Below are 16,968 nucleotides of genomic sequence, written 5' to 3' on the forward strand. Positions count from 1 at the left end.
ACAAAAAGACCTCCCGAGGATATAAGACAACTTATGAGACGTATTGAAGAGTATAAATGCTTCAAGGACGATCGACTGCAGAATAAGGGCAAAGCCCCATTGCTGAATTGTTCTCGGCAGAGTGTTTTTCCCCCAAGACCAAGGAAGGATTTCAGGACTCAGGAACTGGAAGCACAAATAGGGGGTGAATGTAGCGTTTAAGGAGCCGGTACACAACATCATAGACCGGATCAAGAACGAACCGTTCTTCAGGTAACCGAACAAGATGGGGGGCGACCCATCTCGGAGGAATCAAAATTTGTATTGCACATACCACAAGGATAAGGGGCACACCACCGAGCAGTGTCGGGTATTAAAAGATCACTAGGGAAACTGGTGAAGGTAGGATATTTGAAAGAGTTCGTAGTAGACTTTGGAAACCGGGACGTCGTTATGGCGCCCAGCAAAAAAGGAACCCTCTCCCGCTACCATTAGGGGTGATTGAGGTCATCCATGTAGCCTTGAGGGGTGCGATTATAACTAGAAGAAGGGTGTTGACAGTGGCACCCAAAGAAAATTGCTCGGAAAAATAGCCTTTCGAAAAGAGGATAAAAGTTGGTCGGGTGCCTATCTCCTTTGATGAGGAAGATCTGGAGGGAACGATTCAACCGCACGATGACGCGTTAGTAGTAACGGTGCGGATAAGCAGCTTCTTAATGAAAAGGGTGATGATAGACTAAGGAAGCAGAGTCGACATAATGTACCCGGACCTATTCGAAGGGCTTGGATTAAAAAATCAGGACTTGATGAAGTATGATACGCCGTTGGTCTCGTTTAATGGAAGGGTGGTGATTCCCGAGGGTAAAATTTTCCTTCCTGTAAATATGGAATGTAAGGAAGTGATGGTGACCTTCATAGTAGTTAGATCATTCTCTCCATACACGACAATCTTGGGAAGGCTGTGGATTCATGCAATGGGGGCTGTTCCGTCCACCTTGCACATGAAATTTAAATTTCCTATCGAACAGGGTGTTGCCGTAGTATGAGGAAACCAGCAAGTGGCCAAGCAATGCCTAGTTGCTGTAGTCAATTGGAAGGGCAAGTAGGCCGAATAGAAGGAAACCACCGAGGAGGCATCTTTATAGCAATTACAGAAACCCCGAGAAGAAGTGGGGGCTGGTTGTGTTGAGAAGTTGATGAAGGTCAAAATCTTACTAGATACTGATAAGTATTTTCAAATAGGGATGAGCATGAAGAACCATGATAAGGTAGAGGTATTGTTATTCCTTATGCAGAATGTGGATGTTTTTGCATGGAGTCCGTACGAAGTGCCTAGGGTAGACCCTGAGTTCATTGTCCATAAGCTTAACGCGGACCCATCATTCCCCCCAAAGAAGAAGAAGCCAAGGAGAGCGGCCAAGGATCATATTGACGCAGTAAAGTTGGAAGTCCAAAGGCTAAAGGAAGCTGGGGTGATAAGGGAGATCTTCTTCCCGAAGTGACTAGCAAATACCGTGGTAGTGAAGAAGAAGAATGGCAAGTGGAGGGTTTGTGTGGATTTCATGAACTTAAACCGAGCATGCCTGAAAGATTCGTTCCTTATGCCGAAGATCGACCAATTAGTAGATGCCACGTACGGACACTCGAGGATGAGCTTCTTGGACGCCTTTCAAGGGTATCATCAGATTGCCTTGGCACCTGAGGACTAAGAAAAGACAGCATTCATCTCCTCGGATGCCAACTATCACAACAATATGATGCCATTTGGATTGAATAATGCCGGAGCCACGTACGAACGGATGATGACGAGGATGTTCCGGGATAAAATAGGGCGTACGGTAGAAGTATACATCGACGATATGGTGGTAAAGAGTAAACAGGAAGCACGACATGTAGAAGATCTTCGGGGTGTTTGAGGTACTTCGGCAACATAAGTTATGCCTAAATGTTGAGAAGTGCACTTATGGTGTGGGGGCCGATAAGTTCCTGGGGTATTTGATCACCAATCGGGGAATAAAGGCCAACCCCAACCAGATCGAAGTCGTGAATCGCCTCAGACCATCGAGCAATCCAAAAGAAGTGCAAGTACTGACTGGAATGTTAGCCGCACTTAACCGGTTCATTTCTAAATTTGCTGACCGCTGTAGACCATTCTATCAGCTTCTGAAGAAGTGGAATGAGGAGTGTGACAGAGCTTTTCGAGATTTGAAGGATTATCTTATGCAAGCACCCATGTTAACGGCCTCGGATTCCAGAGAGGATTTATTCATGTACCTTTCAGTATCCGATCATATCGTGAACGCCGTGCTATTAAGAGACCGAGGAATACAACAACCAGTGTATTACATCAGTAAAACCCTGGTCGATGCTGAGACAAGATACCTACCCTTGGAGAAGTTGGTGTTAGCCCTAGTGCACACTACAAGGAAGCTGCCACATTATTTTCAGGCTCATACTGTATTTGTCCTGACCGAATATCCTTTACAGTCATTGTTAAAGAGGTCGGACTTCACGGGTTGAATACCTAAATGAGGGACCCAGCTAAGTTCCTTTGACATACGATACAGGCCGCGAAGCTCGATAAAGGGCCAGGTCCTTGCTGATTTCGTTGTGGAGTTTTCTCCAAAAAATGACGGGAAGGTGGTCTGTCATGTAGAGAATCACCCATGGAGGGTGTTTGTGGACGGTGCTTCGAGTGCCATGGGGTTTGGTGCCGGAATCGTCATAATTACTCCAGAGGGAATATGGTTGGAGCATTCCTTTAGATTGAGATTTAAAGCCTCTAATAACGAGGCCGAGTATAAGGCCTTTCTTGCCGGATTGAGGACCGTTTTATTCATGGGTGCCTGGGATGTAGAAATTTACTCTGATTCTCGGCTGGTTGTTTATCAAGTCCAGAGCAACTTTGAAGCTTGGGATTCTCGAATGAAAGCCTATTTGCAGGCAGTAAAGCAAATCATTAGCAAGTTTTGTATGGTGAAGGTGGCCCAAGTTGGCTGGGCGTAGAGCAGACATGCCGACTCCCTAGCCACGTTAGCCTCGTCAATGATCAAGGAGGTGCCTTGGCTTACCAAAGTAGAGCTTATAAGGGAGCCAAGTATTAGTATGGTAGATAACGCCATTACAACCGAGGTTTATGTCGCCATGATTTCAGCAATCGGGCCATGTTGGATGGACCCGATCATTGACTTCTTGGCTGAGGATCAAGTTTTGGACGATGAAAAAGAGGCCAAAAAGATCTAGCGAGTGGCTTCCTGTTATTGGCTATCAACAGATCGCAAGTTATACCGGAGGTCTTTTGGAGGACCATACCTTTCATGCTTACACCCCGAGAAAGTAAATGAGCTTCTATCCGAGTTGCATGATAGGGTGTGTGGCAGTCATGTAGGAGGGTGCTCATTGGCACACCGAGTGATGACACATGGATTTTGGTGGCTTCAGATGAAAAAAGATGCAGCTGAATATGTGTGTAAATGTGAGCAATGCCAAAAACATGCTCCCCTGATTCACCAGCCAGCAGGTCATTTGAATCCCGTCAGTATTCCATGGTCGTTTGCACAATAGGGGCTAGATATTCTCAGCCCATTTCCCCGAGCAACAGGCAATTGTAGGTTTGTGTTAGTGGCAGTTGACTACTTCACGAAATGGGCAGAAGCTGAGGCTTTAGTGGATGTAGATGTCAAGAAGTTTGTGTGGAAAAACTTAGTCACAAGATTTGGGGTGCTAGACTTGCTGATATCAGACAATGAGCTACAGTTCGACAGCAAAGCTTTTCGCGCCTTTTGTGGTGATCTCGGCATCAAGAACAAGTATTCCACTCCGGCGTATCCGCAGAGCAACGGCCAAGCTGAAGTGACCAACAAGGCAATCTTGAACGGGTTGAAGAGAAGATTGGATGGGGCAAAGGGAAGGTGGGCAAAAGAGCTACCTAACGTTTTGTGGGCTTACCGTACAACCCCCAGAAGGTCCACAGGGGAGACTCCGTTCTCCTTAATGTATGAAGCAGAGGTCGTGATACTAGCCGAGGTGAACTTATGCAGTGCACGAGTTACAGGATTTGACCCCGTCCAAAACAATGAGTTAATGGTGGAACGCTTGGATTGGTTGGAAGAGTGCCGAGAAATAGCAACTATACGGCTGGCAGAGTACCAGCAGAAACTTGCCCAACGATACAACCGAGATGTAAAGGCTAAGGAATTCAGTGCAAAAGACTTGGTGCTGAGAAAAGCTATGGGGAATATGCGAGATGCAAGTGCTGGGAAGTTAGCTCAAGCTTGGGAGGGACCATACAGAATTACTGCCAATGCGGGCGCGAGAGCGTACTATTTAGAAGAACTTAACGAGAGGCCACTTTCCCAGCCATGGAATGTCCACAATCTTAAGAAGTTTTATCACTGACTATCCATGCATGGAAGTGTAAGTCCGAATTTGTACATCGCATTAGCTAATATGATGATGAGGTTTCTCGTTGTAGTTGTATTCAATTTCATTACTACTTATTTAGTATTTCCGAATAATGTGTATAAAAAAAACTCCTAAGGACAGAAGCCTGATTCACGGTTCGATCACTATCACCGAGCAGGTGGAAACCTTATACTAAAAAAAAAATCCTAAGGATAGAAGCCTGATTCACGGTTCGATTACTATCACCGAGTAGGTGGAAACCTTATACTAAAAAAAAAAAAATCCTAAGGACAGAAGCCTGATTCCTGGTTCGATCATTATCACCGAGTAGGTGGAATCCTTCTATTAGAAAATTCTAAGGGCAGAAGCCTAATTCACGGTTCGATTACTATCACCAAGTAGGTGGAAACCTTATAAAAAAAATCATAAGGACATAAGCCTGATTCCCGGTTTGATCACTATCACCGACCAGGTGGAATCCTTCTATTAGAGAATCCTAAGGACAAAAGCCTGATTCATGGTTCGATTACTATCACCGAGTAGGTGGAAACCTTATACTAAAAAAAATCCTAAGGACAAAAGCCTGATTCCCGGTTCGATCACTATCATCGAGCAAGTGGAAACTTTATACTAAAAAATATCCTAAGGACAGAAACTTACTTCTCGTGAAGGTGGAAGCCTACCGTACATCTTCCTAAGAAGGCAAATATGTGTTGAGTAAGATTTCCAATATTTGGGGGCTTGATTTGTTCTACTTGACAAATCATCCCCGACCATACATGCAAAAAGAAAAGGGGTAACAAAAAAAAAAAAAAAAAAAAAAACACAAAACACAAAACAAAGCGGTAGCTAAGCATTCATGAGTATGATCAAAGTAAATATTCAGCGAACAAATCATTATTCCAAAAAAGTCAATAGAAAAATAAAACCAATGTTTCGTCACCAAACCCGGTGGCCACATATGAGTTATACCCAGAAAACAAAGCAATTGTTTAGTCACCACAACCCGGTGACGTAGGTAAATTAACTAAAAATGATAGAATATTAAAAGACAATAAAAATAAATATAAGCAGTAAGGATTCAGTTCAGCAATTAAGTCCTTGGGTTGTCAGGTTCTGTCTGGGTGGCTGTCTCGGTCTGCTGCTGGTTGGCTGCGGGAGAAAGCAGGTCCCCGCCGGGTTGATCACTAGCACAGGGGATACTGGTCGCTTCCATGTCATCCAACTCCACATAAGCGTCAATTTGTTCCACTAGTTCCCTCGTGCTCACCGTTTCTTTCTCGTCAATAGGCACCGGGGGGTTCTGTGCGGCTGGAATTGAGCTCGGGAATGGTATTTGGCCGGGATCCCTCAGAGGAGAATCTTCAGGGACCCTTAAGGCTTGCAAAGTAGCAAACCAACGACCTCAAAACCCAACCTCCTAGCCCGATTCACAACCGGCTTCACGAAATTCTCGATGTTTGCAAATCCTTTGTTGTACCATTTTTCCTCGCAAGCCTCCAAAGCCGCTCTCAGGTCGGCAAGTTCCTCAGCTTGAGCAGTATTCAGACTTACTACCACAGCTAACTTAAGATTCGTTTCATTTTGCTTCGCCAAGAGTTCCGTGGACCTTTTCTTCGACAGCGACCTAGCCCTCTTCGCGACAGCAACTTTCTTCTCGGCAATATCAGCAGCCTTTATTTTCTCCTTAGCTGTCTTAACAATCATTTCCTTAGCAACCTTCTCCCGGTCAGCATCCTCGGCGAGTTCCTTCACATGCCCATCAAGGATGTGGGCCAATTGAGCAGCCTAATGAAACAACAGGAATTAGTACGGCAATGAAGAGAAAGATAAATGAAAAATAACAAATACATGTAAGGGTTAGTAAAGAATCAGTAAATGAAAGATTATCGCAATAGTGTGCCACTGCAGCCTTCTCCCCATAGATTCCTCCGTCCCCTCTTCAAAAGCGTGCATGTCCTCAGGCAGAAGGAGGTTGTGCGCCAGACTTTGGGCAACACGACCCCCTTCACCTTTATCCCAAACTTGTACACAAGCGCTCGTGGGGAGTGGCTTGCCATCTAACTAAAACTTGGGCTGCCAAACCTGTGCGGCTTGGGAAGAGGACGCCACGCTCACCCCAACCTGGATTTGCGGCTCTTGAATGACAATATTGCCGGATGGCCGGGGGGGAGTCTGGGTTACTGTATCTCCCGGATCGGTAGATGTATACTCGACAACGCATTGCCTCTTTCGGGTTCGTCTAGTTTGGGGAGGAGGTGGAGGGGGCGGGGGGAGGCGTTTGACCTTGGCTCTAAGGCGGTTGCTGTTGTGCGGCCTGCCTCGCGTCGGGCATGAAACGGTCTATGGTCATGGTCTTCCGGGTCACCATATCTTCACTACGATAAGGTTCGGTATCAGAAAGGTTGGTAATATCAACGGTAAATTGCTCGGTTTCCTTCACGGGAGCCTCGAGTTCAGTGGGTTCTTCGGGTTGTGCGGGTTCCTCTTGGACGGGAGCTTCTTCCTAAACAGGTGCGTGAGCAAGTTCTCGGAGACGTCGGGACACGTGCTCTGCCGACTTGTCCCGCAACAGCGTGAGTTCGTCAGAATAAGTATATCGCCTACCCAATTCCCGAGCTTCTCCCACTGTAAATTTCGGCGGAAGAAAATTCACGTGCCGAACGTCAATGTATGATAAGAGGGGATTGTCAACCAAAAGCGCTTGCTTGAAGGACTGCCAGGTAGAATAAACAGGTTTAACTCCGAGAATTAGATGGGATGCCTGGAGCTGCTCGTCCCAATGAACATATATCTCGGACCGGAGTACAAAATTCAGGTCCCTGATGTGGACTATCCTGATGTCCGGGTTAAACACTTTACCGTCTACAAAAGAAATAAATAAATATATGTATGATAAGAAGAAGTACGGCGTCAATATCCAATTAAATAAAACAACCATAAATGAAAAAACAGTTAAGTTAGAAATCAATACGAACCCACTTCACGCTGTGAGAGGGGGCAGGGGATTTCTCCAACAAACCAATTGTCGTGCACCCAGACGAACACCCCGGCTGAATTCCTATTAGAATCAGGCAAGCATGATATTAGTCGTACCCGCGTATCTCTAACCTTTAAGTAATAGTTTGTACTTTTATTCCCACATAGACTGTACATGTGGTTTATATCATGGTGGTTTAGTTGCAAACCGAATGTATGGTTTAACCTATTGACATAACTAACTACCCAGTAAAAATTGGGGGGAAGTTGGTCGGGGCAAAGACCGTAATACCTAAGTGTATCGAGTAAGAGAGGGTCCACGAGAAACCTAACCCCACCCTCCAGAATTGCCATCAAGGGAAAGAAAGCAGTATGTCCTCCTCTGTGGAGAGCAATCTCATTCTCGTGGCAATATGCCACTTCCACGTCATGAGGAATGTCAAACTTCTGCCTAAATGTGGCTAAAGACGCCGCAATGTTTAAAAGGAAAGAATAACCCATCTTAAAGACTAGGAATGAAGGAAGAAACTTGAAGAAAGTTGAAGTAAAAGGGAGAGGTAGAAAACTTACTTTGGGCTAGAAGGAAGAAGGGGGCTCTAGACTGATGAATAAGCGCATAGATGAATGCTCGACAGAGAGAAAATTCAGAGAGTGGAGAGTGAAAAAGTGAAAAAATGATTTGTGATGGGCTATTTATAGAGGTCGAAGGGGAACGACAGCGTCCAATCAACCATAATGGCACACAATTAGTGAAGAAAATTTGCGGATGCCTATGCCAACTAACACACGCGTTGCCTCGATTCATGAACCGTCAGGTAATGATGACGGCAGAACTAAATGACCCGGAACGGCACGCCTTTTGAGAGTGCATTAATGGATTTCTAAGACCGCCCATACTTCTACCTGCTAACCTACTCAAACGTAAGTGCCTTTTGGATTCCTTGATTCTTCCCGGTAGCTAGGCATAAATCAATGGGGGGCTAATGTACGGCACCAAGGTACCCAGATCCATTTGGGCCTTGAGTTCTGGCCCAGCAATGTGGCCCATAGCCATAATTTCTTTCTACGCAAAACCCCAGCTTGAACCCACACAAACTATAGGCCCAAATTTTGCCACCTAACCTTTGTTCGGCAAATTATTCCCGAACACTAGAGAAAGAATAATGCCCAAACCCACCATCCATAACATGCCCGGCAGTGCCCAGGAAACGCCGTTGTCGGGCATGCTTGCTGGAGTTGGAACCAAGTTCCAAGGCCACTTTCATCACATTCCACTCCCACCTAACCATCCACTTACAACTGATGATATTGGACCTACAATTGCATTAACTATGACAATAATCATGATCTCTCCATTAATCCAAAGCTATAAATATGAGAAGTTAGGGAAAGGAAATGGTTGTTGAAAGGTTCTCAAGAAAATAGAGAGTAGAGAAAAAGAGTGATTCAGGAAGAGAGAGAGAGAGAAGCAGCTTCGTTGAGTCTCTGTGCCGAGAACAACTCGAAGTAGGAAATCCTAAACCCACATTACAAATGAGTTGTGAGCCCAAGTGAGGTTAGGCCCAATAGTCTCGCTTCCGGCGCGCACAGTACTATAAATAAAAGTAAAAATTAGTTGAAATAGTACAGTGGGGTCTATGAATAGTGCAAAAAAGTACAATGAGGCCTATGAATAGTAGCAAAAATAAGCTGAATAGTGAAATAATTTTAATTTTTCATTTCAATCCAAACGCACACTTAATCAAGAATAAAAGTTGGTCCCCAACTTTCATTGAGGATTTGGCCTATCATTTATATCTATATATATATATCTAAAAGTTGAGACGTAAAATTTAATGTTGTTGTACTCCTGTTGAGTCATCTCATCAATCACGTCATAATTTTTTTTTTTTTAATTTCCTTTATGATTTTTCTATTTTATTTTATATAAAATAATTAAATATAGTTAATGGAAAAACCTGTTAATGCACTCCATTACCATTCAACATGTTACTATTCATTTGTTTTAAATGCAAATATTTGACTATTCGGCTATCCAAATCGATTTCAACTTTTAATTTTCTTCTTTCTTTTTTTTTTTGATAAGTTAATTTTCTTCTTTCTAATTTCAAGTAATTGTTAAAATTGAATAATTCATTATCATTTAGTGGATATATGCACATGTTTACTATTCATTACAAACGTTACAATTCATTAGATGAAAATGCTTAACTATATTTAGCTACCCAAATTGATTTCAATTTTTTGTTTTCTTCTTTCTAATTTCAAGTAATTGAATATATATATATATATATATATAAAACTCTCCTTCTCTTTATCTCACTACTATTCTTTATTTTACTATTAAACTTTCTTCACCATTTCCTCTTTCTTATATTTTAACTCTTATTCTCCCCATCTTATTTTGTATAAATTTGATATTATTTATTCGATTCAATGCACATTTTTTTCCGCACAAAAACTATAAGTAGTCTCTCTCTCTCTCTCTCTCTTGCTTGATTTTTGTTCTTTCTTATAACTTTAATTTAGGTTGATGGTTTTTTCATTTAATTTTTTTGTTTTGTATTTTTAAAATTTCCTATCACAAATCACTCTTATAGCTTTGGTTGAATTTTGGTTTGGGTTAATATGTAGTTTTTTTTTTTTTTTTTTAAAAAAATTTTGAGTTTATATCAAAACAATAATATACATGGCTACAAATTTGAATGTGCCTACCAATGGGCTTCCACTGAGAAGAGATGTATTCACAATGTTTTTAGCTTCATATACTTCTTTGGTAATGTGAATTTGAGAAAGAGAAAAGGGTAGGTAAGGGATGTATGGTCTTTTATAATCCCCTATGTCTTGAAGAAAGTGGAGGGCCTATTAGTCTCCCTTCTACTGGAATTTTGTATAGAAAGCCTTTTGTTATAAGTTTCTTGACTTTTTGTTATTCTGTAATCGCTAAGTGAATAAAGTTTTTTTATTTGTAGAGTATCAAAAAAGTAAAAAATAAAAATAAAAAAAATATTCAGGATAGTAATTTGTATTGTTGCATCCCATGTGTTTGGTAAATTTATTTTAGAAATCTTATATATTTTTTTTTCAAATCTATTTGTTATTTTTATTTTGGTCATTTTATTACAAATAATTAGCATCTGCACCATCAAATTTTTAGTTAATCTGAACTTTCTTGGTAAGCTTTTACTTTGCTTAATTGATCATTTTTACTAAAAATGCCAAAAAGAGAATAAGATAAAATATAATTTACTTTATAGCATCATTATGCTATTAAGGTTTTTATATATAGATACTTAAGGAACTTTTTCTTTTGCATTTTATTTTATATTTCCACTTTATAATATATGATTTATTGATAATGATCTATTGCACAGTTATCTTTATTTACTTCTTCACTTAGTTTCAATTGCGAGGAAGAAAGAGATGTGGATCTATGTTTTTGAGGAAAATATATCTATAAGAATTAAATCTCATACATCTATATAGTAATAAACAAACTATACATAGTTATAACTTGGTCTAATAGTTCTCACACTATCAATTTTTTTAAAATAAAATTATTGCATTGTGTTTTCATACATATCTGATATCTCACTATATAAAATACCTGACTACAAAATATATTTTGTTACACTACAAAAAAATTTTAATTTAAAACATAATTTCAAATAACACATTGAATTTTTAATAATTTATAATCTAATATATTAATTCAATAATTATCCAATAAAAAGTAATTATATCATATTTTTCCGTGCATCGCGCAAGTCTGCGACTATTGAAGGTTAAAAGACAAAACTATTTGCAAGATAAACCTGCAATATATCGGCTTTACTAAAGAGCTTTAAGGTAAACTGAAATTATACTCACAGTTGGGATTTTCACATAACCACTTGGAGCCAAATGTTCCTGCAGTCCCACCAATGATTAGAAATTCAAATGGTAAATGTCATCAGAGATAAAATAACAAGAAAAAAAATGGAAAACAAATCAGTCAAAGTAGTCCATAAGGATGAATTTAAATGTCACAATAATCAAGAGGAAGATGATTTATAAAGAGGCCACTGTTACAAACATTGAATTATACGTTTATCTTCATTCAATATATGTAGTCTTTCGTTTCTTTTTTAATAAAATAATCACAATAATAAATTACAAATCAATATCAATATATATATATAAAGACTTTTGTTAACGGGTGTTGTACAGCACCCGTTAAGTTTTACTTTAGTGTGCATGTTATTACTGAAATAACCCTGCTTTAATAGGAAAATAAGAAAAACGTCAACATCTGAATGATGTGCATCAAGCAGCATTGGAAACGTAAAATTTTGCATTATTTTACTTAAATACCCTCTTAACTATTTTTACCATCTCCATATTGAGCATTAGCATTGGAGAATGCTAATGCCATATCTAAGACCAATTTGGCATTTTAAGCTTTAAAATCTTTTGCATCAGACAATGCTAAACTCAACTATTGCAAATTTTTTTGCAACAGTGCTACAGTACAATTCTAAAGTTAGAATTGTATTGTAGCAAGTATTCTAAAAAAAAAAAAAACTTTTTTATTCCCTTTTTCCCCCGAAATTTCTCTCCTCTATCTCATTATTCAGTTATCTTCTCTCTCTTCCTTCTCTCTTTCTCCATCTGCTCTCTCCTCTCTTCAAACCCTAACACCATTCTCCTCCCAACATACATCACACATCACAGTGGCTCAGTTTTTCCGGTGGGTTGCAATCTGGCGGTTCTGTGGTTGCTTTTTTTTTTTTTTTTTTTGGCGTGGCTGACGGCGTGGGTCACTGTGGTGGTTGTGGTTTTTTTTTTTTTGCTGTGACCGGTGCCTAAAGGGGTTGTGGGTCGTGGTTGGGTCCGGTGTTTGGGTCATGGTTGGGTCCGGTGTTTGGGTCGTGGTTGGGTTGTGGCTGAAGTGGGTTGGGTCCAGTGTTTGGGTCTGGTGTTGTGGCTGAAGTGGGTTGGGTCTGGTGTTTGGGTCATGGTTGGATTGGTGGGCTGGGATTGGTTGATGGTGGGTTTGAAACAGTGGATCTGTTGATCGGTGGGTGGATCGGTTGGGTTGATCATCAGTAGTTCTGATGGTGGCTCCGGTGATAATTTTTTTTAATGGGTTTGCTCCGGTGGGTTTCAAATCGGCGGCATGGGCTGATGGGTTTTTGGTGTCGTGGCTGTGGTTGTGGTTGTTGATGGGTTGAGGTGCTAATGGGTTGAGGTGCTAATGGGTTGAGGTGTCGTGGCTGTGGTTGTTGATGGGCTGAGGTGCTGATGGGTTTTTGGTGCCGTGGCTGTGGTTGTTGATGGGTTGATCGGTGGCTTGGGTTTTTGGTGCCGTGGTTGTGGTTGTTGATGGCTTGTGTGTTGCTAGAGGTTGAGGGAGAAGGAGAGGAAAAAAAAAGATTGTTGGAAAGCCTAGGAAATATGAGTCTGAAAAAAAAATGATAGTTATAAAGAAATAATAAAGAAATATTAAAAAATAATATTTTAATAGAAATAGAGTTTTGGGATGTGGAAGTATTGTAAAATAAGATGGTATAATGATAAAGTGAGTTTTTAGAATGGTAAAATAGAGTAGCATTAGCATTTTCCAATGCTAATGCTCTAGCATTTTCTCCTTGTGATCTCAGATCTCTTTTCCATCCTATGGCTTCATGGGTTTTTTTATTTTTTTTATTGATCCTATGGCTTCATGTTTATTCTTATCTTTTGATTCTTTTTTAAAAAATATATATATTTTTCATTTCTTTCCTTCTTCACAGCCACAAATCTGGGTGGGACATTTTTTTTTTTTTTTTTTGGTGGGATCTAGGGACCCAAAATTTCATAGAGAACCACACCAGTTACCCACTCACATTCGCCATAGTGGCGCATCCATGGAACTCAATTTACGGTGGAGTTTTGGTAGTCGAGATCTGGACGAGGTTGATTTGCTTGCGGAGAGCTTTGTTTCAGCCTAGTCAGACTCGCTGGGGCTTACCGCTTATCAGGCATTTCGTTGGGTCTGGTTTTATATTGTCTATTTCCTCCCTCATTAAAAGTTTTTAATTTCAGATCAAATTGTTCTTATTTTGTAAAAGAGTGTGATTTTGTTGTTTTTTTGAGAGTACTGAAATTGTTGTTTGTTTTGGTTTGAAATTTTTTCTTTGGGGGGCAAAAGAGACTGCTAAACTGGTTTTGAGCGTAAAAGGGAATTTTTTTTCTAAATAACAATAAATATTAAAAAATTTATTTAATTGTCACATTTCAAAACAATGTTGAAAACTAGCATCTCGAGTGTCTAAAACTCGAGTTCCAAGGCTGAAAATCGAGTTTTAAAGACTCGATATCCATAAATTGAATAAAAACGCCGCTATAGGTCTATAAAACGTCACTATAGGGGTTAAAAACGCCACTATAGGCCTCCATAAAACTGAACTTAAGAAAAAAAATTTTCTAGGAAAATGCCGCTATAGGGTTTTAAAACGTCACTAAAAGGCTTAAAAACGCCACTATAGGTGAAATTTTTTTCGCATGAAACTCGAGTCTTAAAGACTCGAGATCCATTTGCCCTTTTTCTAATATGGATCTCGAGTTTCTAAAACTCGAGATGCTAGTTTCCTTTATTGTTTAAAACGTTGCCTAACTAACTATATGCAATTTTTTTGCATTACTGTTTTGCACATTACCTCCGTAAAAGGTGAGGAGAGTTAAAAGATGGTGAAGGGTATTTTTGTCTTATAAATAAAAAATTTAATGGCTTCTATTTCCTTGATAAAAGTCTCCATGTGTAAAAAAAATTATTATTAAATTTCTTCTTAACGGGTGCTGTACAGCACCCGTTAACAGAACCCATATATAAAAGCAGAGGCCTCAAGCAGAAAAGCACGAGGTTTTGACAAATGGCACCTTCTATAGCTCTTTTATTTAAGCCATCCATTTTTTTTTCCAAGTTATTACACCTCATTCCCAAAAAAAAAAAAAAAAAATTACACCTCATCTGTTATTACTGCTCCTCACCTCCTCTAACGTTTAAACTTTCAAGTATGTTCAGCCCTGCTACGTCTAACCTTTCAATTGCCCGCCCCTTGCAATTATCCAAGTTATATTTTAGACTTTACCATACTTCCAGCCCTGAGTCTTAATAATTTCTGTAATTTTTACATCTCTCTTGCCTCGTCTTCGCTCTACAACATCACAACCATATCTTCATCTCCATCTCCAAACAAATCTGCAACTTCACCATCATCTCTTGAGCCAAACTGAAAAATTTTCATAGCAGAAACTGAAAACACAAAACCCACCATTTTAGCCAAACTGAAATCCCAAACCACCTACCACCGCCATCAGACAACCCAAAACTCCGCCACTGTGACCCACGCTGCCGCCGATTAGCAAACCAGACCCAAACCCGCAACACTACCACCCAGAATTGATGCTTTTGAGCTGAGGAGGCAGACGTGGTCTGAAAATGGGTGGGAATCTGTTTGTGGTTCAAAAGGTGAAGTTGTTGGCCAAGAAAGAAGTTTTAAATCTATTTGTTTTGGAAAAATTTCTTGCAGTACCTTCTCGCATGTTTATGCTCTGTAATTTTTTGGGATTTTAGTTTGGCTAATATGGTGGCTTTGTGAAATCTTTTCAATTATTCTTCTCAATAAGATGATAATTGATAATGGGTATTGACTGAAATCTATGTTAGCATTGTGCAGTTCTTCATTGTTGATTTTTTTAATAAAAAAAACTGGTGCTTCTGCCTTTACTGTGTCGGTGGTGATATTGGGGAGAGAGAGAGAGAGAGAAGAAGAAGAAGGTGACATTGAAACTGGAAAGAGAATGAAGTAAAACAATAATGAGAAAAACTGTGGTTTATGTTCCTTTTTTTTTTAAGCCTTTAAATGAAAGATTTGCCACGTGCTACTGGAGGAAGTAGGAGATTTTAAAATGGAGGTGAGCCTCTCCCATTACAGACTTACAGTAAGCCCTCTCCCTCTCTGTTTTTTTTCCAAAACTTAGGGTTCTAATAGGAACCTTTACCTGAGTTTTGTTTTTTCATTCTCATGTTGCAAGTAGGATTAAAAGACCAAAACTATTAGAAGGAAGCTCTAACAGGGTTATAAGACATTCTGGAGAAGAATATCGCAAATGTGAGTTCCTCCTAGAGCATTAGTATCCGGTCTCTTACATGACATGAATGTCCAAACATTCTGCGGACTGCAGTATTCTATACATTATGTACTAAATAGACAAGAAACAAGAAAAAAGAATTGTTCTATTTTAGGGATATCTAACCAATCCTAATATGTAGATTCATATAGAGTTTGCAATTTTGACGTGTTGGGTTTTTCTGTTGGAATTACAGACAAATAAAAAAAAAAAAAAAAGTGGTTTATGAAATCCCTTGACAAAGGCAATGGCATCAGAATTGGTACGTCCCTTTGAGGTTAGTTGTATTTTTCCCCGTTGTTTCCTTTGGGATGTTATTTTTAATTTCAATAATCAACTAGGTATCTTCTTTTTTTTTTTGTTTTTTTTTTTGTTTTTGATTCTTCATTGATTTCATTATTTAGTTATAAACATCTAAATTAAAGTAGATGAATATACAAAAGCAAAATTATACGTAATGTTAAAACCACCCGAGATGAATGTGTAAAGTCAATAATCTATTTATAATTTTTTGTAAAAAAAAAAAGAATAAAAAATAATTCTAAATTAAAGTAGATGAATATGCATAGGCAAAATTAAATGTAATGTTAAAACTGCTCAAGATGAATGTATAAAGTCAATAATTTATTTATATTTTTTTGTAATAGAATAGGAATAAAAAATATATAAGAAAAATAATAATTATATGACCGATGACGTGGTGATGAGGTGGCGCAACTGGAACTCGGTAGCTATAAATTTTATGCTTCAGCTTTTAATAATTACTATTTCAAGTTAAAATCTCATTTCAACTAAAACCATGCCTTAGCCATCTATTGCTGCTATGGTGCTTAAAGGCCCTATCGGGAATCTTTGGTTTAACTATATATTCTTACAAGATATCAACGCAGCACAAACTTCATTTTCCTGTGCATTGTAATTTAGCTTTCTTTCTCTTTTGATTTTAACTTTCTCTTTATCAATGTTCATTCTTTGTTGTTAATTAATGATATGCTTTTGATTCCATAAAACATTTGGATATTCATGTTTTCATTCTTGATCAATGCAGTAGACCTTATGTTAGTTTATGTGCTGCTTAATGAATTTGTGTAAGAAGTTGAATTAGAAGGTCTAACTTTACATGTGCAGGAGATGAACTTTATGCAATCTTTTGTAGAGCATTCAAACAATGACACAATAACACATTAAAAAATGTAAATCTTATTCATGTTTTCTAGCTAGAAGGAATTTTGTTTTTTTATTTAATAATAATTTATAATTCAAAGGCATGAAAATGCTTATATTTGGTAGTTTGCTATGTAAATTAATGAAGTCTTCCATGTAAGATGAAGAATTGAAGAATTGAAGATTTGAAAGCTTCAAGGGGGGCATCCAAATATACATGTTGGAATTACTTTTTGACCATTGTGGTTTGTGACTTTCAAATAACTGCATATTGCCAATGGTCATGTT

General features: G+C 39.1%; 1 protein-coding gene across 1 annotated transcript in view; it reads right to left on the minus strand.

Moving 5' to 3' along the window:
- The window catches only part of LOC126723207 (uncharacterized), a 66,858-nt gene that overhangs the window by 3,237 nt on the left and 46,653 nt on the right, over positions 1 to 16,968 (minus strand). The gene's annotated exons all lie outside the window — the stretch shown is intronic.

Source organism: Quercus robur, chromosome 4 (genome assembly GCF_932294415.1).
Source record: "Quercus robur chromosome 4, dhQueRobu3.1, whole genome shotgun sequence".
NCBI lineage: Eukaryota > Viridiplantae > Streptophyta > Magnoliopsida > Fagales > Fagaceae > Quercus > Quercus robur.